This window comes from Periophthalmus magnuspinnatus, chromosome 1 (genome assembly GCF_009829125.3).
Source record: "Periophthalmus magnuspinnatus isolate fPerMag1 chromosome 1, fPerMag1.2.pri, whole genome shotgun sequence".
Taxonomy (NCBI): domain Eukaryota; kingdom Metazoa; phylum Chordata; class Actinopteri; order Gobiiformes; family Gobiidae; genus Periophthalmus; species Periophthalmus magnuspinnatus.
In genome coordinates, this window is record NC_047126.1 from 7171670 (window position 1) to 7189856 (window position 18187).

General features: G+C 46.0%; 14 non-coding genes across 14 annotated transcripts; 7 read left to right on the top strand and 7 right to left on the bottom strand.

The window, feature by feature from the left end:
• Window positions 1–13: 13 nt before the first annotated feature.
• On the bottom strand, window positions 14–85 carry trnae-uuc (transfer RNA glutamic acid (anticodon UUC)). Its single transcript has one exon. It is a non-coding gene; the product is annotated as a tRNA-Glu (tRNA).
• A 930-nt stretch (window positions 86–1015) lies between these two features.
• Window positions 1016–1097, top strand: trnas-aga (transfer RNA serine (anticodon AGA)). Its single transcript has one exon. It is a non-coding gene; the product is annotated as a tRNA-Ser (tRNA).
• Window positions 1098–1252: 155 nt separating this feature from the next.
• Window positions 1253–1334, bottom strand: trnal-aag (transfer RNA leucine (anticodon AAG)). The gene has a single exon. It is a non-coding gene; the product is annotated as a tRNA-Leu (tRNA).
• A 266-nt stretch (window positions 1335–1600) lies between these two features.
• On the top strand, window positions 1601–1682 carry trnal-uag (transfer RNA leucine (anticodon UAG)). The gene has a single exon. It is a non-coding gene; the product is annotated as a tRNA-Leu (tRNA).
• A 2036-nt stretch (window positions 1683–3718) lies between these two features.
• trnag-ucc (transfer RNA glycine (anticodon UCC)) lies at window positions 3719–3790 on the top strand. Its single transcript has one exon. It is a non-coding gene; the product is annotated as a tRNA-Gly (tRNA).
• A 368-nt stretch (window positions 3791–4158) lies between these two features.
• On the bottom strand, window positions 4159–4230 carry trnae-uuc (transfer RNA glutamic acid (anticodon UUC)). The gene has a single exon. It is a non-coding gene; the product is annotated as a tRNA-Glu (tRNA).
• A 931-nt stretch (window positions 4231–5161) lies between these two features.
• Window positions 5162–5243, top strand: trnas-aga (transfer RNA serine (anticodon AGA)). The gene has a single exon. It is a non-coding gene; the product is annotated as a tRNA-Ser (tRNA).
• A 155-nt stretch (window positions 5244–5398) lies between these two features.
• Window positions 5399–5480, bottom strand: trnal-aag (transfer RNA leucine (anticodon AAG)). The gene has a single exon. It is a non-coding gene; the product is annotated as a tRNA-Leu (tRNA).
• Window positions 5481–6241: 761 nt separating this feature from the next.
• On the top strand, window positions 6242–6323 carry trnal-uag (transfer RNA leucine (anticodon UAG)). Its single transcript has one exon. It is a non-coding gene; the product is annotated as a tRNA-Leu (tRNA).
• A 2036-nt stretch (window positions 6324–8359) lies between these two features.
• trnag-ucc (transfer RNA glycine (anticodon UCC)) lies at window positions 8360–8431 on the top strand. The gene has a single exon. It is a non-coding gene; the product is annotated as a tRNA-Gly (tRNA).
• A 368-nt stretch (window positions 8432–8799) lies between these two features.
• Window positions 8800–8871, bottom strand: trnae-uuc (transfer RNA glutamic acid (anticodon UUC)). The gene has a single exon. It is a non-coding gene; the product is annotated as a tRNA-Glu (tRNA).
• A 2469-nt stretch (window positions 8872–11340) lies between these two features.
• trnas-aga (transfer RNA serine (anticodon AGA)) lies at window positions 11341–11422 on the top strand. The gene has a single exon. It is a non-coding gene; the product is annotated as a tRNA-Ser (tRNA).
• Window positions 11423–12809: 1387 nt separating this feature from the next.
• trnae-uuc (transfer RNA glutamic acid (anticodon UUC)) lies at window positions 12810–12881 on the bottom strand. The gene has a single exon. It is a non-coding gene; the product is annotated as a tRNA-Glu (tRNA).
• Window positions 12882–16506: 3625 nt separating this feature from the next.
• On the bottom strand, window positions 16507–16588 carry trnal-uag (transfer RNA leucine (anticodon UAG)). Its single transcript has one exon. It is a non-coding gene; the product is annotated as a tRNA-Leu (tRNA).
• Between the last annotated feature and the right edge of the window lie 1599 nt (window positions 16589–18187).

Sequence of the window (18187 nt, forward strand, 5' to 3'; positions counted from 1 at the left end):
TTCAGCTACTACTTTCCCATACCGGGAGTTGAACCCGGGCCGCCTGGGTGAAAACCAGGAATCCTAACCGCTAGACCATATGGGAAACTCTGCTGTATAAAGACAACGGTTTCCATCATAAGCCAAGGCTCAGTGAGTTTTCAGCAGTTAAGGAACACCTGCAGCATTGCCTGTGTAGACCCTCAGTTGTCCAGGTCTGATCCAAATGGACAAATCGTTGTAAGAGTGAAGACATTTCACTGCTCATCCAAGCCGCTTCTTCAGCTCTGGTCAGATTACGGGTGGCACACTGCCTTATGCCTTAGATAATGTGGTCTACTCCATTCAGAGTAGTTCCTCTGGACCCCAGTGCGCCGTACATCTCCATCTCAAAGCCACCAACCACTCCTTTGAAGATAGTGAAGTTCTGATCTTAGCCAGAGAAAAGAAATGGCTTGAGACGGGACTTAAAGAAGCTATTTTTGTTAGGAAAGAGAATCCTTCCTTAAACAGGAATGGGGGCCTTAGACATCATCTTTCCCCCATATATAACTGCATCCTCAGACCCAGAACAATGAGAACAATAGCAGGGTCATTAAGGGCTGAATAGGGTAGTTTCAGGTGAAACTGGAGACAATAGATGTTTACAGTTCCAGTGTAATAAGCTCCTCCCTCCAGATAGATATGAAGGAGAAATGTGGCTGTGTTATCACTGTGTGATGACAGTGTAAGGTCTATATGTGAAGACACTGAAGTCACTGACGTGGCTGTGTTATCACTATGCCAAAGGGTTATCAGAATCCCTTCAGTGTCGAGTGCACTGACTTGATACTGGCTTGCTTCTTTGTTGTTTTGGCCGAGAGGTAAAGGCGACGGACTTGAAATCCATTTGGGGCCTTCCCCTCCCCCCACGTTCGAATCCTGCCAGCAACGGCTTCTCCTGCTAAACTTGGACAACTTGGCAGTCATTTTGTTATCGTTGAGCTTTTGCTTCTATCAGTTTCCTTCGACATTGCCCCTTCTGTCACACCAGCGAGTTGCTGTTGCCGCGTGGTTAAGGCGATGGACTAGAAATCCATTGGGGTTTCCCCGCGCAGGTTGGAATCCTGCCAACAACGAGAGGCTTTCTTTTGTACAATAAACCAATGTCTTCTTTCTAAAAGAAAAAAGGAGGCCGGACACTCAATGACAATGCTTGAGCTTCTCCAGTTTAAACTGTATAAACACCCAGCTTCCTTGTTAAGCTTAGCAGAGAGCAAACCAGACAGCACCTTGGCAGTGGTGGGATTTGAACCCACGCCTCCGAGGAGACTGGAGCCTTAATCCAGCGCCTTAGACCACTCGGCCACACTACCACATGACAGCAACTTTACTGTGAGATCACTGAGTCAACTCTCTGTGTGATCTCACTGTAAGGTTTGAATCCTGCCAGCAACAGCTTCTCCAGTTCACGTTGGAGAACTTGGCACAAATGGAAGTACTGCTTCTTTGAAAACAGAGACAGTATGTCTATATAACAGCTGAGAATGCTTTTTCTGCTCTAAACAAAGCATCTAGCAGACATCGTGGAGACATTTTGGTGGATGGCTGTCTGCCCAGGTTGGGCTTTCTTTCCTTTCCGGGTAGTGTGGCCGAGTGGTCTAAGGCGCTGGATTTAGGCTCCAGTCTCTCTGGAGGCGTGGGTTCAAATCCCACCACTGCCATAAAAGGGGGTTCTTTTTATGACTCTCATTGAAACTATTCCTATCCACAAGTCAAGTCAAGACCATTGAGCTACATCCCCTATGCATTTTAGAAATGACAACAACAACTTGGTTAACTGATTGGAAACGCGGCCAAAAAGATTGTCTGGAATGAAATCAGCACATCTTTGCTTCTTGGAGCCTTAATCCAGCACCTTAGACCACTCGGCCACACCACCACGTGACTGCAGCGTTACTGTGAGATCACTGAGTCACCTCTCTGTGTGATCTTACTGTAAGGTTTGAAATCCGTTTGGGTCCCAGATTTGAAATCTGCCAGCAACAGCTTCTCCAGTTCAAGTTGGAGAACTTGGCACAAGTTATTTTATCAATGAGCTTTTGGTTACATCCGTTTCCTTTTTGAACTGCATGCATGAGAATTTTTGTGGCCAAGTGGTTAAGGCGATGGACAAGACATCCATTGGGGCTTCCCTGTGCAGTTTGGAATCCTGCCAACACTGGCCGTGTCCCAATTCGCCAAACTGGCCTTAGGATCACGATTGGAAGTGTGCGTCGAAGGGCGGTTACGTAATTTCCGGCGCGACAAGGGCTGTCCCATTTCAACCCACCCTACTGAATGCACCCACAAACCTGCCCTCCCCTTTCCACCGTTTCCATGGAGATCGGACGTGGCCGAAGCGTGCATCCGTGCACACTTCACGCACTTCTATATCCCATCATGCACCGCAACTACGCAAAAAAGAGAAGAAAATGGAGTCCGCTGCGCAATACACATTCAAATGTTCGTACTGGTTTACCTCATCTACAACAGTGTGACATGAAACTGTTAAATCTGAATAAAGATAAGTACAGGCCGTGTGTTTGATGATTAAAAAGGAGGGGAGGTACGTGGAATAAAGGAATGTGCAGTTATTGCTAGACAATAAGAAGACATTATTATCATGAGAAATTATTATTGCAATAAGAATAATGTAAGAATGTTCGTTTCTATTGTAAGCGTCAAAGACCAAGAGACTTAAACATAAAGTCAGAAGGTTTAATGAGTTCCACACAGGTAATGTGAACAATGAAGCAACGGACTCTCCAGAAAGGACAGAAGAGAGTCCTGAGACGTGCACAAAATCTTCATGTGTTCCGGTACATTCCATACGTCTGCGCCCCTCTTGGGCATGTGTCATTTACCTTCGTGTTAGTAAATCAAGATACTAGTTTGATGTAGCTCTGCACTGCTAGAAAATACTTTACAATAATAATATGAAAAGAACTGGCACGGCATAGAAGGGAAACAGTGCCCTCTACTGTTATTAAAGTGGTGTAGCAACTGGCCAAAATACCGAATGTTAAACTGCAATATCCCACTATATGTACAACCAATCAGTGTTCTCTGGTTTATAGACAATGAATGTAAAAATTATATCGTTACCTCTGTCTCTGTTACTACGTTTTCACAAGGGATATTTTGTTAAATTTATGAAGTAGCTACGATTCAGAAAAAAATCGCCTTGAAACTTATATTTGCCTATTAATATTCAATCTAAACAAAAAGAAACAGCTGTGACGACGACATCTTGACTTTTCTTCTATTAAATAATAAATCATTAAAAATAACGTACGTATCGTACGCTCAAAGACAGCGGTGGAAGTGCGGTCCCTGGTTTAGGCCTGTCCCACTTCAGCAAGATGGCGGCTACACTGAGGAGGACACAATCTCGATCCGGAAGCTTGAAACCACACTTTGAGGAGTACCTCGAAGGGTCCCTTCAAAAGGTGCATTTGGCGAATTGAGACACGGCCAATGAGCGCCTTCTTTTTGTACATTTATGAGGTGTGTGAGGTTAAAAATAAAACCAAATTGTGTTCTCCAATTCTTTTCTTATGAAAGACCAAACAGAGATCACCACAATTTCCCTCAATGTAGTGCACAACATCACTGTACTTGATTAGTAAAGCAGCCAATAGGTTAAACAACACCTTCATCATATTCCTTATGATCTAACAGGATTCCTGGCTTTTCTACGTGCTTTCAATCCCAGCTAGCGATGGTGGTATAGTGGTTAGCATAGCTGCCTTCCAAGCAGTTGACCCGGGTTCGATTCCCGGCCGTCGCAGTGTACATTTTATGTTTGTCTAATGGTGCTTTCAGTGTGTTTCACGTACGTGTGCGTGGCATGCATTCCTTCCAAACCATAGCCCTCCATAGCAAATTTGCACCTCAGTAATGTAAGGTGCTGGGTTTAGGCTCCATTCTCTCTGGAGGCATGGGTTCAAATCCAGTCTTTGCTGTAAAGTGTTTTCTTTTATGACTCTCATTAAAATTATATTATTATATTTTCAGATTATGCTGTCAACACTGTGCCCTTGAAGATGCTGGGGATTGATTAGAGCACCTCATATATGCAAAAATTCACTCTACCACTAAGCTGTATCCATCTATTGTTTCTAGACATTATTTTTTTTGCCACCTTCAGCTACTACTTTCCCATACCGGGAGTTGAACCCGGGCCGCCTGGGTGAAAACCAGGAATCCTAACCGCTAGACCATATGGGAAACTCTGCTGTATAAAGACAACGGTTTCCATCATAAGCCAAGGCTCAGTGAGTTTTCAGAAGTTAAGGAACACCTGCAGCATTGCCTGTGTAGACCCTCAGTTGTCCAGGTCTGATCCAAATGGACAAATCGTTGTAAGAGTGAAGACATTTCACTGCTCATCCAAGCCGCTTCTTCAGCTCTGGTCAGATTACGGGTGGCACACTGCCTTATGCCTTAGATAATGTGGTCTACTCCATTCAGAGTAGTTCCTCTGGACCCCAGTGCGCCGTACATCTCCATCTCAAAGCCACCAACCACTCCTTTGAAGATAGTGAAGTTCTGATCTTAGCCAGAGAAAAGAAATGGCTTGAGACGGGACTTAAAGAAGCTATTTTTGTTAGGAAAGAGAATCCTTCCTTAAACAGGAATGGGGGCCTTAGACATCATCTTTCCCCCATATATAACTGCATCCTCAGACCCAGAACAATGAGAACAATAGCAGGGTCATTAAGGGCTGAATAGGGTAGTTTCAGGTGAAACTGGAGACAATAGATGTTTACAGTTCCAGTGTAATAAGCTCCTCCCTCCAGATAGATATGAAAGGAGAAATGTGGCTGTGTTATCACTGTGTGATGACAGTGTAAGGTCTATATGTGAAGACACTGAAGTCACTGACGTGGCTGTGTTATCACTATGCCAAAGGGTTATCAGAATCCCTTCAGTGTCGAGTGCACTGACTTGATACTGGCTTGCTTCTTTGTTGTTTTGGCCGAGAGGTAAAGGCGACGGTCTTGGAATCCATTTGGGGCCTTCCCCTCCCCCCACGTTTGAATCCTGCCAGCAATGGCTTCTCCTGCTAAACTTGGACAACTTGGCAGTCATTTTGTTATCGTTGAGCTTTTGCTTCTATCAGTTTCCTTCGACATTGCCCCTTCTGTCACACCAGCGAGTTGCTGTTGCCGCGTGGTTAAGGCGATGGACTAGAAATCCATTGGGGTTTCCCCGCGCAGGTTGGAATCCTGCCAACAACGAGAGGCTTTCTTTTGTACAATAAACCAATGTCTTCTTTCTAAAAGAAAAAAGGAGGCCGGACACTCAATGACAATGCTTGAGCTTCTCCAGTTTAAACTGTATAAACACCCAGCTTCCTTGTTAAGCTTAGCAGAGAGCAAACCAGACAGCACCTTGGCAGTGGTGGGATTTGAACCCACGCCTCCGAGGAGACTGGAGCCTTAATCCAGCGCCTTAGACCACTCGGCCACACTACCACATGACAGCAGCTTTACTGTGAGATCACTGAGTCACCTCTCTGTGTGATCTCACTGCAAGGTTTGAATCCTGCCAGCAACAGCTTCTCCAGTTCAAGTTGGAGAACTTGGCACAAATGGAAGTACTTCTTTGAAAACAGAGACAGTATGTCTATATAACAGCTGAGAATGCTTTTTCTGCTCTAAACAAAGCATCTAGCAGACATCGTGGAGACATTTTGGTGGATGGCTGTCTGCCCAGGTTGGTCTTTCCTCATGACGAGAAACCAAGATGCAATGTACATTTAAATATTTTCGTAACTTTGTCAATATTTTTTACAGTGTTTGCTTTTACAGTGTACAAATGAGAAACACACAGTAAATCCGTTTTAGGCTTTTCTTATTCTTAAAAAATTGTAAGGAATCAAATACATTTCAACAAACATTAAATTTCTCCCCCAACACTATAAAGTCAGAACACGAGTGCACTCGATTTGATATTATGCAAGCTTGCAGTTTTTCGATGGCGCGCGTTGGAGCTCAAGTAAAATCCAATAGAAAAATACGTGGAATAATCCTACCAGTCTGTTGTTCACTTTCACATTCGTATGGAAAAAAAGATTTATGAAGATGGTACACAGAATCTGCTCTCCTGTCTGTCGTCCTCACAGGTGAGTATGCAGAATCGTCCGTGGCCACACCGTCTCTCTCTCTCCAACTGACTCCCCAGGCTGTGCGATAAGTCCCGCGAGTTCTCCTCGAGTCCTCCGCAGTCCTTTCCGGGTAGTGTGGCCGAGTGGTCTAAGGCGCTGGATTTAGGCTCCAGTCTCTCTGGAGGCGTGGGTTCAAATCCCACCACTGCCATAAAAGGGGTTTCTTTTTATGACTCTCATTGAAACTATTCCTATCCACAAGTCAAGTCAAGACCATTGAGCTACATCCCCTATGCATTTTAGAAATGACAACAACAACTTGGTTAACTGATTGGAAACGCGGCCAAAAAGATTGTCTGGAATGAAATCAGCACATCTTTGCTTCTTGGAGCCTTAATCCAGCACCTTAGACCACTCGGCCACACCACCACGTGACTGCAGCGTTACTGTGAGATCACTGAGTCACCTCTCTGTGTGATCTTACTGTAAGGTTTGAAATCCGTTTGGGTCCCAGATTTGAATCTGCCAGCAACAGCTTCTCCAGTTCAAGTTGGAGAACTTGGCACAAGTTATTTTATCAATGAGCTTTTGGTTACATCCGTTTCCTTTTTGAACTGCATGCATGAGAATTTTTGTGGCCAAGTGGTTAAGGCGATGGACAAGACATCCATTGGGGCTTCCCTGTGCAGTTTGGAATCCTGCCAACACTGGCCGTGTCCCAATTCGCCAAACTGGCCTTAGGATCACGATTGGAAGTGTGCGTCGAAGGGCGGTTACGTAATTTCCGGCGCGACAAGGGCTGTCCCATTTCAACCCACCCTACTGAATGCACCCACAAACCTGCCCTCCCCTTTCCACCGTTTCCATGGAGATCGGACGTGGCCGAAGCGTGCATCCGTGCACACTTCACGCACTTCTATATCCCATCATGCACCGCAACTACGCAAAAAAGAGAAGAAAATGGAGTCCGCTGCGCAATACACATTCAAATGTTCGTACTGGTTTACCTCATCTACAACAGTGTGACATGAAACTGTTAAATCTGAATAAAGATAAGTACAGGCCGTGTGTTTGATGATTAAAAAGGAGGGGAGGTACGTGGAATAAAGGAATGTGCAGTTATTGCTAGACAATAAGAAGACATTATTATCATGAGAAATTATTATTGCAATAAGAATAATGTAAGAATGTTCGTTTCTATTGTAAGCGTCAAAGACCAAGAGACTTAAACATAAAGTCAGAAGGTTTAATGAGTTCCACACAGGTAATGTGAACAATGAAGCAACGGACTCTCCAGAAAGGACAGAAGAGAGTCCTGAGACGTGCACAAAATCTTCATGTGTTCCGGTACATTCCATACGTCTGCGCCCCTCTTGGGCATGTGTCATTTACCTTCGTGTTAGTAAATCAAGATACTAGTTTGATGTAGCTCTGCACTGCTAGAAAATACTTTACAATAATAATATGAAAAGAACTGGCACGGCATAGAAGGGAAACAGTGCCCTCTACTGTTATTAAAGTGGTGTAGCAACTGGCCAAAATACCGAATGTTAAACTGCAATATCCCACTATATGTACAACCAATCAGTGTTCTCTGGTTTATAGACAATGAATGTAAAAATTATATCGTTACCTCTGTCTCTGTTACTACGTTTTCACAAGGGATATTTTGTTAAATTTATGAAGTAGCTACGATTCAGAAAAAAAATCACCTTGAAACTTATATTTGCCTATTAATATTCAATCTAAACAAAAAGAAACAGCTGTGACGACGACATCTTGACTTTTCTTCTATTAAATAATAAATCATTAAAAATAACGTACGTATCGTACGCTCAAAGACAGCGGTGGAAGTGCGGTCCCTGGTTTAGGCCTGTCCCACTTCAGCAAGATGGCGGCTACACTGAGGAGGACACAATCTCGATCCGGAAGCTTGAAACCACACTTTGAGGAGTACCTCGAAGGGTCCCTTCAAAAGGTGCATTTGGCGAATTGAGACACGGCCAATGAGCGCCTTCTTTTTGTACATTTATGAGGTGTGTGAGGTTAAAAATAAAACCAAATTGTGTTCTCCAATTCTTTTCTTATGAAAGACCAAACAGAGATCACCACAATTTCCCTCAATGTAGTGCACAACATCACTGTACTTGATTAGTAAAGCAGCCAATAGGTTAAACAACACCTTCATCATATTCCTTATGATCTAACAGGATTCCTGGCTTTTCTACGTGCTTTCAATCCCAGCTAGCGATGGTGGTATAGTGGTTAGCATAGCTGCCTTCCAAGCAGTTGACCCGGGTTCGATTCCCGGCCGTCGCAGTGTACATTTTATGTTTGTCTAATGGTGCTTTCAGTGTGTTTCACGTACGTGTGCGTGGCATGCATTCCTTCCAAACCATAGCCCTCCATAGCAAATTTGCACCTCAGTAATGTAAGGTGCTGGGTTTAGGCTCCATTCTCTCTGGAGGCATGGGTTCAAATCCAGTCTTTGCTGTAAAGTGTTTTCTTTTATGACTCTCATTAAAATTATATTATTATATTTTCAGATTATGCTGTCAACACTGTGCCCTTGAAGATGCTGGGGATTGATTAGAGCACCTCATATATGCAAAAATTCACTCTACCACTGAGCTGTATCCATCTATTGTTTCTAGACATTATTTTTTTTGCCACCTTCAGCTACTACTTTCCCATACCGGGAGTTGAACCCGGGCCGCCTGGGTGAAAACCAGGAATCCTAACCGCTAGACCATATGGGAAACTCTGCTGTATAAAGACAACGGTTTCCATCATAAGCCAAGGCTCAGTGAGTTTTCAGCAGTTAAGGAACACCTGCAGCATTGCCTGTGTAGACCCTCAGTTGTCCAGGTCTGATCCAAATGGACAAATCGTTGTAAGAGTGAAGACATTTCACTGCTCATCCAAGCCGCTTCTTCAGCTCTGGTCAGATTACGGGTGGCACACTGCCTTATGCCTTAGATAATGTGGTCTACTCCATTCAGAGTAGTTCCTCTGGACCCCAGTGCGCCGTACATCTCCATCTCAAAGCCACCAACCACTCCTTTGAAGATAGTGAAGTTCTGATCTTAGCCAGAGAAAAGAAATGGCTTGAGACGGGACTTAAAGAAGCTATTTTTGTTAGGAAAGAGAATCCTTCCTTAAACAGGAATGGGGGCCTTAGACATCATCTTTCCCCCATATATAACTGCATCCTCAGACCCAGAACAATGAGAACAATAGCAGGGTCATTAAGGGCTGAATAGGGTAGTTTCAGGTGAAACTGGAGACAATAGATGTTTACAGTTCCAGTGTAATAAGCTCCTCCCTCCAGATAGATATGAAAGGAGAAATGTGGCTGTGTTATCACTGTGTGATGACAGTGTAAGGTCTATATGTGAAGACACTGAAGTCACTGACGTGGCTGTGTTATCACTATGCCAAAGGGTTATCAGAATCCCTTCAGTGTCGAGTGCACTGACTTGATACTGGCTTGCTTCTTTGTTGTTTTGGCCGAGAGGTAAAGGCGACGGTCTTGGAATCCATTTGGGGCCTTCCCCTCCCCCCACGTTTGAATCCTGCCAGCAATGGCTTCTCCTGCTAAACTTGGACAACTTGGCAGTCATTTTGTTATCGTTGAGCTTTTGCTTCTACCACAGTGGTTCTTAACCTGGGTTCGATCGAACCCTAGGGGTTCTTTGAGTCAGTCTCAGGGGTTCGGCGGAGGTCAAGACACACACCCGACTCATGTGATTAGCGGACTGCGAGCGTCTCCAGACGTTGGCCAAATTCAACAAATGTACCCTTTGATGTGTCTATCGAAGTATCTGCCCAACTTAAATGAGCCGTTTGAACACTGCTCACGCCTCACAGACACAGACACAGCTCACAGTCCTGCGTAAAGACAGAGCCCTGATATTCAGACGCTGTGCGCAGGAGCAGGAGGATCAGGAGGACGTAACTTTCGCCCGTCCCTCATGACGCGCTAAAAAGCTTGTCTGTAGATGTATAATGAAAATCCTGATAGGAAATCGCCACAGAAATCTATTTGATGTAGTAACAAGTTTATTATATCTATGATAGATCTGCTCTTGTCTCCGCAATGACGTATCACGTATAACAGATCAGACATGTCGCCCAAAAGTAGAGCCCCAAGCGAGTGAAAATGAGCCAAAACAAAAGTCTTTGGAGAGCTTTTTAACAAAAGGGAAAAGGCCAACTGAGGAGCCAGAAGAGGAGACTACGACCTCCAAGAAAAAGGAAGTTAAATTTAAGAGACAATACCAGGAGTCCTACTTAAATATGGGTTTGTCGCCACAGGTGATTCTCACGCGCAGAGTCCGCACTGCGTAACATGCGGGAAAAGCAAATGAGGCAATGAAACCTTCAAAACTGCTTTGGCACATGGAGACTAAGTACCTGGGATTAAAAGATAAGCCTTTAGAGTTTTTTGAAAGAAACTGTGGAGCAGACCTAGACCTAATCACACTGCGGGTGTCATTGTCTCTCATCACTCCTGTCCTGGGACCACCTCATCCCAAAGACACAAGCGCATGGCTCCCTCCGATGCAGCGGTTTGGTGAGTTGTATTTTTTATGCACTTAACTTATTTTTGCCATATTTATCTGCCACGTGTAGAAGGCTTGTCCGTGAAAATAAAACCTACATTATTCCGTTGCATTATTATTATTATAATTCTATACTATGTTATCTTCATTTTAGATGTCAAAAAGTATTTGCGGCTCCCAGTGTTTTATTTTCCGTGGAAACTGGGTCCAAATGGCTGTTTGCGTGTTAAAGGTTGCCGACCCTGTAGCGTGATGGAAATTAGGTGATGTGTGTGTGTTAAAATGTTAAAAATAATAAATAGCATAAATACAATAAGTTCATTGTTGAAATACATAAGGTTAAAAATTAAAATAATTTCAGTGTGGTAGAATTAAAAAAGGTCATGTCTTTGTTAAAAGGTATATATGTAATTTGTTGTGAGTTCATGGATTTTATTGGTTTTATTCTTTGAACACAGTGATGTTAATGCACGATTCATTTTGTGCACCAGTAAAACATACATATGTCTTGAATTTGAAAAAACAAACAAAACAAAACAATTCCATAAACAAGGGTTCGGTGAATGTGCATATGAAACCGTTGGGGTTCAGTACCTCCAACAAGGTTGAGAACCACTGTTCTATCAGTTTCCTTCGACATTGCCCCTTTGGTCATGCCAGCGAGTTGCTGTGGCCGAGTGGTTAAGGCGATGGACTAGAAATCCATTGGGGTTTCCCCACGCAGGTTCGAATCCTGCCAGCAACGTGATGCTTTCCTTTGTACAATAAACCAATGTCTTCTTTCTAAAAGAGTTCAGCAACAGCTTCTCCAGTTCAAGTTGGAGAACTTGGCACAAGTGGAAGTACTTCTTCTTTGAAAACACAGTCAGTATGTCTATATTACAGCTGAGAATGCTTTTTCTGCTCTAAACAAAGCATATACCAGACATTGTGAAGACATTTTGGTGGATGGCTGTCTGCCCAGGTTGGTCTTTCCTTCCTTTCCTGTGTTATCACTGTGTGATGACAGAGTAAGATCTATATGTGAAGACACTGAAGTCACTGACGTGGCTGTGTTATCACTATGCCAAAGGGTTATCAAAATCCCTTCAGTGTTGAGTGCACTGACTTGATACTGGCTTGCTTCTTTGTTGTTTTGGCCGAGAGGTAAAGGCGACGGACTTGAAATCCATTTGGGGCCTTCCCCTCCCCCCACGTTCGAATCCTGCCAGCAACGGCTTCTCCTGCTAAACTTGGACAACTTGGCAGTCATTTTGTTATCGTTGAGCTTTTGCTTCTATCAGTTTCCTTCGACATTGCCCCTCCTGCCAACAACGAGAGGCTTTCTTTTGTACAATAAGCCAATGTCTTCTTTCTAAAAGAGTTCAGGAGGCCAGATACTCAATGACAATGCTTGAGCTTCTCCAGTTTAAACTGTATAAACACCAAGCTTCCTTGTTAAGCTTAGCAGAGAGCAAACCAACTTTTTGTACATTTATGAGGTGTGTGAGGTTAAAAATAAAACCAAATTGTGTTCCCCAATTCTTTTCTTATGAAAGACCAAACAGAGATCACCACAATTTCCCTCAATGTAGTGCACAACATCACTGTACTTGATTAGTAAATCAGCCAATAGGTTAAACAACACCTTCATCATATTCCTTATGATCTAACAGGATTCCTGGCTTTTCTATGTGCTTTCAACCCCAGCTAGCGATGGTGGTATAGTGGTTAGTGTAACTGCCTTCCAAGCAGTTTACCCGGGTTCGATTCCGGCCCGTCGCAGTGTACATTTTATGTTTGTCTAATGGTGCTTTCAGTGTGTTTCACGTACGTGTGCGTGGCATGCATTCCTTCCAAACCATAGCCCTCCATAGCAAATTTGCACCTCAGTAATGTAAGGTGCTGGGTTTAGGCTCCATTCTCTCTGGAGGCATGGGTTCAAATCCAGTCTTTGCTGTAAAGTGTTTTCTTTTATGACTCTCATTAAAATTATATTATTATATTTTCAGATTATGCTGTCAACACTGTGCCCTTGAAGATGCTGGGGATTGATTAGAGCACCTCATATATGCAAAAAATCACTCTACCACTGAGCTGTACTCATCTATTGTTTCTAGACATGATTTTTTTTGCCACCTTCAGCTACTACTTTCCCATGCCGGGAGTTGAACCCGGGCCGCCTGGGTGAAAACCAGGAATCCTAACCGCTAGACCATATGGGAAACTTTGCTGTATAATGACAACGGTTTCCATCATAAGCCAAGGCTCAGTGAGTTTTCAGCGGTTAAGGAACACCTGCAGCATTGCCTGTGTAGACCCTCAGTTGTCCAGGTCTGATCCAAATGGACAAATCGTTGCAAGAGTGAAGACATTTCACTGCTCATCCAAGCCGCTTCTTCAGCTCTGGTCAGATTACGGGTGGCACACTGCCTTATGCCTTAGATAATGTGGTCTACTCCATTCAGAGTAGTTCCTCTGGACCCCAGTGCGCCGTACATCTCCATCTCAAAGCCACCAACCACTCCTCTGAAGATAGTGAAGTTCAGAGCTTAGCCAGAGAAAAAAAATGGTTTGAGACGGGACTTAAAGAAGCTATTTTTGTTAGGAAAGAGAATCCTTCCTTTAACAGGAAAGGGGGCCTTAGACATCATCTATCTTCCATCTATAACTGCATCCTCAGACCCAGAACAATGAGAACAATAGCAGGGTCATTAAGGGCTGAATAGGGTAGTTTCAGGTGAAACTGGAGACAATAGATGTTTACAGTTCCAGTGTAGTTAGCTCCTCCCTCCAGATAAGATATGAAGGGAGAAATGTGGCTGTGTTATCACTGTGTGATGACAGTGTAAGGTCTATATGTGAAGACACTGAAGTCACTGACGTGGCTGTGTTATCACTATGCCAAAGGGTTATCAGAATCCCTTCAGTGTCGAGTGCACTGACTTGATACTGGCTTGCTTCTTTGTTGTTTTGGCCGAGAGGTAAAGGCGACGGTCTTGGAATCCATTTGGGGCCTTCCCCTCCCCCCACGTTCGAATCCTGCCAGCAATGGCTTCTCCTGTTAAACTTCTCCAGTCTCTCTGGAGGCGTTCAGTGTGTACTGAAACAGTCCAGGCTAGACATGCGCTTCTCCTCTGGGTGCCTGCTCAGGAACCTGGACAGGGCCGAATACACATGGACGGGCGTCAGCTATCACTCACCGCTCTCGGTCAGCTTCTCCCTCACAGGGGGGAGGCGGAAGGGGGGGACTGTGGGGTTCTCAACAACTCTGTACTCCCCGAGGAGAAGTACCAAAGAGGCTGGACAGGCTCCTCGACGCTCTCGAGGATGAAAAAACAATAACAAACAACATAATAGACTGGTGGGAGGAGGCAAAAGTAAGAATTAAAAATCCACAATAAACTAAAGCAAAACACAAAAAATGGCTCGAGAGCGTCGAGGAGAACACCCTGCGCCAGCGCATCCAACACATCTGTGCGGGTGCGGCTTATCAGGAGGGCTTGGTTGACCCTGAGCTTCTCCAGCTCAGGGCCCGTCTGGAGGCCCTGGAGTTGGAGAAGAGCAAGGGGGCCATTCTCAGGGCCAAGGTGAGATACACAGTGGAGGGAGAGAGGGGAACAGCCTTCTTCTTTGGCCTGGAGAAGAGGAAACAGGGAAAACTCTTCATCCGGGAACTCACTGATTCTGCAGGTGTCACCTCAGTAGACCAATGTACTTTGCTCGAGTTATTTCGCGCGCAAGGTACATCGCCACAAGCACCCATACCGCCACAAGCGCTCTTGAGGCCAGACTGACAGAGGGCGACCGCGACGGGCCCATAACCGCCGCGGAGGTCCGGGAAGCCATCAAAGGGCTAAACAATAACAAGAGCCCCCGGTCAGGATGGCCTCACGAGTGAGTTTTATAAGACCTTTGCTCACCGCATCGCGCCCATACTGCAGTCACTGTACACACAGATGCAATCCGAAAACCGCTTCTCCACATTATTCTGCACTAGCGTCATCACACTGTTACACAAGAAGGATAGCAAATTGGACCTGGAAAACTATAGACCAATCTCACTACTCAACACGGACTACAAAATACTCACCAAAATTCTCGCCAACCGTCTTAGATTAGTCATCGCGTCCGTCATCAGCCCGACACAATCATACAGTGTTCACACACGGGACATCGCTAACAACATTCTCACCAACAAGTACCTCATCAGACACATGCACCACACGGGGGGATACACGTCAGCGTGGACTTCCGCAAGGCGTTCGACAGGGTCGAACACTCGTTCCTGTGGGATGTCTTGCAGCGGTTCGGGTTTGGCAACACTTTCATCTCATGGCTCCAGCTCCTCTATCAAAACGCCCAGTCGAGAGTGAAGTGCAATGGTTTGCTGACTGACACCTTTCTTTTAAGCAGGTCGGTGAGGCAGGGCTGTCCTCTCTCCTCTCTCCTGTACAGCATCGTGGCGGAGCACCTGGCCGCACTCATCAAGAAGAACCCCCACACCCATGGCATCGTCTCTCCCTCTGGAAGCGAGCTGAGGGTCATTCAGTATGCAGACGATACCAACCTCTTCGCCCGAGATGTGGAGAGCTTGGAAGTGGCTCTCCACGAGCTAGGCGTCTACTGCCTAGCCTCGGGTGGGGAGGCGAACTGGTCAAAAACATCGGTGTCGTTCTGCGGTGACGTCGCCCCAGCACACCTCAGCGTGGACATGCGGAGGGCCGACGACCAGTACCGAGTACTGGGCGTCCTGATGGGGAAGGACGAGGTGGTCTGTGCCGAGAAGCAGTGGGAGAAATTCCTGCTGAAGATCGGGCGGACCATCTCGCTCTGGAACCTCAGGACGCTCACTGTAAAGGGAAAAGTGCTGGTCGTCAAGCCCTCTGTGTGTCCACGCTGGTGCACACGCTAACGGTGCTCCACCTGCCGGGCGACGTCGCCAACCGACTGAGCGTGGCCCTCAGACGCTTCATCTGGACGAGGGAGAGAGCGTTGGTGGCCCACGACACCATCGTGGGGGGCTACGACAGTGGGGGTCTAGGGCTTGTGGACCTGGTCACCAAAAAGAACAGCCTCAGACTGAAACTTGTCCGCAGGTTCCTGGACCCCCACTGTCATGCCCCCTGGAAACCCTTTTTCGGCCACGCCATGGGCTTGGGGGGCGGCCATGGGCTTGAGGGGCGGCAGCATCTGGCTCTGCCAGATGCTGCCGCCCTCGATGCTGGACAGCCTGCCCCCATTCGAACGGGAGGCGTGGGCAGCGTGGCGGGCGCTGAGGCCCTTGGCATTCGCCGCGCTGGCCACGGCCGGGCAGCTGTCCAGCATCCCCCTGTGGTTCAACCCGGACCTCCTGTCGAGCCCGTCCGCTCCTCGGGAGTGCATGAGGAGTGAGAACTTTGAGAGAGCGGGGTTCGTCCGGGTCGGCGACCTGCTGGGCGCCACGGCGACTTTGACATAGAGGTCGTCCGGGGGCGCTTCGCGGCCTACCCTTCCGACGGACCCCGGTCTCCAACATGGCCCATCGTTTCGCCCTGAACGTCGGAGTCAAATGGGGGTCCCTCCTGGGGGAAGGCGCTAGGCTCCGCGGTGCGCCGGCCCTCGGGGGGAGCACCCCTGGGCCGGGGACGGGAGGAGTCGACTCCCCCGCCGCCGACTTCGACATTTGACATAATAATAATAGAGAGCACTGTTTCCCTTCTATGCCGTGCCAGTTCTTTTCATATTATTATTGAAAAGTATTTTCTAGCAGTGCATTCTAAAATGCATGGGGGATGTAGCTCAACGGTCTTGACTTGACTTGTGGATAGGAATAGTTTCAATGAGAGTCATAAAAAGAACCCCCTTTTATGGCAGTGGTGGGATTTGAACCCACGCCTCCAGAGAGACTGGAGCCTAAATCCAATGCCTTAGACCACTCGGCCACACTACCCGGAAAGGAAAGAAAGCCCAACCTGGGCAGACAGCCATCCACCAAAATGTCTCCACAATGTCTGCTAGATGCTTTGTTTAGAGCAGAAAAAGCATTCTCAGCTGTTATATAGACATACTGTCTCTGTTTTCAAAGAAGAAGTACTTCCATTTGTGCCAAGTTCTCCAACTTGAACTGGAGAAGCTGTTGCTGGCAGGATTCAAACCTTACAGTGAGATCACACAGAGAGGTGACTCAGTGATCTCACAGTAAAACTGCTGTCATGTGGTACTGTGGCTGAGTAGTCTAAGGGGCTGGATTAAGGCTACAGTCTCTTCAGAGGTGTGGGTTCAACTCCCACCACTGCCAAGGTGCTGTCTGGTTTGCTCTCTGCTAAGCTTAACAAGGAAGCTGGGTGCTCAAACTGGATAAGCTCAAGCTTTGTATCTGGCCTTTTGAACTTTTTTAGAAGAAAGAAGACATTGGTTTATTGTACAAAGGAACGCCTCTCGTTGTTGGCAGGATTCCAACTTGAACGGGGAAACCCCAATGGATTTCTAGTCCATCGCCTTAACCACTCGGCCACAGCAACTCACTGGCATGACAAAAGGGGCAATGTTGAAGGAAACTCATAGAAGCAAAAGCTCAACGATAACAAAATTACTGCCAAGTTGTCCAAGTTTAGCAGGAGAAGCCGTTGCTGGCAGGATTTGAATGTGGGGGGAGGTGAAGGCCCCGAATGGATTTCAAGTCCGTCTCCTTTACCTCTCGGCCAAAACAACAAAGAAGCAACACAGCCACGTCAGTGACTTCAGTGTCTTCACATATAGAACTTACAGTGTCATCACACAGTGATACCACAGCCACATCTCTGACAATGACGTCACAGTCTCTTCAAATAGCATGGAAAGAAGCAAAGATGTGCTGATTTCATTCCGGACAATGTTTTTGGTCGCGTTTCCAATCAGTTAACCAAGTTGTTGTAGTCATTTCTAAAATGCATAGGGGATGTAGCTCAATGGTCTTGACTTCTGTGGAAAGGAATAGTTTCAATGCTCTACATTGAGGGAAATTGTGGGGATCTCTGTTTGGTCTTTCATAAGAAAAGAATTGGAGAACACAATTTGGTTTTATTTTTAAGCTCACACCTCATAAATGTACAAAAAGAAAGCGCTCATTGTTGGCAGGATTCCAAACTGCACAGGGAAGCCCCAATGGATGTCTTGTCTATCGCCTTAACCACTTGGCCACAAAAATTCTCATGCATGCAGTTCAAAAAGGAGACGGATGTAACCAAAAGCTCATTGATAAAATAACTTGTGCCAAGTTCTCCAACTTGAACTGGAGAAGCTGTTGCTGGAAGGATTCTTTTTTTTTTATTTATTTTTTTATTATTATCAAAAATATCATCTCATAAAATCACAGTACAAAGTACATTGGGGCAAGTGGGGGGGTGACACCAATGGTGGAAAAATTTACATCCCGGTGCGCGCTCTGAGGTCTGAGGGCCAGCTCCAGCTCGTTGTCCCTAAGACCAGACTTAAAACCAGAGGGGACAGGGCCTTTTCTGTGGTTGGACCTAAACTGTGGAACGCCCTGCCCCCCCCACGTTCAAACAGC